General features: G+C 28.2%; 1 long non-coding RNA gene across 1 annotated transcript in view; it reads left to right on the plus strand.

The window, feature by feature from the left end:
* LOC110263581 overlaps positions 59-1006 on the plus strand; it is a 2313-nt gene continuing 1365 nt past the window's right edge. Inside the window, exon 1 of the long non-coding RNA XR_002349406.1 lies at positions 59-144. This is a non-coding gene — a long non-coding RNA (uncharacterized LOC110263581). The remainder of the gene's footprint in view (positions 145-1006) is intronic.

The following is a 1006-nucleotide window of genomic DNA, read 5'->3' on the forward strand; positions in this document are numbered from 1 at the left end:
TTCTGAGAATTTTTATGCTTAAAGCACCGTTTTTTTTTTCGTATAAAGAAGAACTGCAAAAAAAAAAAAGGCATTAAACTAATGAATCAAATCGCACTGCATTAGGGAAGCAAATCCTTATTTGGAATGAGGCAATTCACATGAGTAAGTTGATTTTTAGCATCCTATTTAACGACCTGCTCTGCAACCAAGTTTGTTGATCTATGAATTAGAGAAAACTTCATTAATCCATCTCTTTCTATGAGTTCAATAATCTTTTGAAGAACTCTTGTAAGTTTTATATCTAAACATTATACATGAGATCATCTTCTACTATTTCTAAGTTTTATATCATGCATGTTTTATATCTATCATCTTATACATGTATGCTATAATATCTAATTTTCTATTTTTTACATTATATATATATGTATTGATTTAAATATTAGAATGTCTTTTACAATTAGATGTACTTTTACTTATTTCATGTTTGACTTCAACATTAAACTTAGATCAGGTTCACTATTTTACCATCCGTTTCTAACTCTGAAAGAAATTTTAGATAAATTATAGATCATAATATTACTTTCGTCCCAAAATACTCTGTACGATATTAGGGATTAAGAATTTCAAATCAATGTGATTGTTAAATATTAGTGTATTAATAGTCACTAAAATGTCCATTAATCCATTTTTTTAATAAATTAATATAAATAATAATAAAAATTTTAGATGACAGTAAATATATTACATTAAACCAAGAACTCATGGATTTACCTCAGCTTCCTACAATCAAAACCCCTTATGGAAGTATTCACCTTAGGATAAATGCAAAGACGCAATTCCAAAGAACACCAAATTCAATATGGTCTTTCGTGCCTAAACATAGTCCATCTAATAATTCAATATTTTGAATTCTTCGTCTCTTAACCAAATCTTGAGTGTTCCATCCACCTCTGGAACATAAAACCTTCAAAAAATTGGGCTACTATCCCAACTATTGAAGTGCCTACAGTCAACACGAGAT

This window comes from Arachis ipaensis, chromosome B06, assembly GCF_000816755.2.
Source record: "Arachis ipaensis cultivar K30076 chromosome B06, Araip1.1, whole genome shotgun sequence".
Classification (NCBI taxonomy): domain Eukaryota; kingdom Viridiplantae; phylum Streptophyta; class Magnoliopsida; order Fabales; family Fabaceae; genus Arachis; species Arachis ipaensis.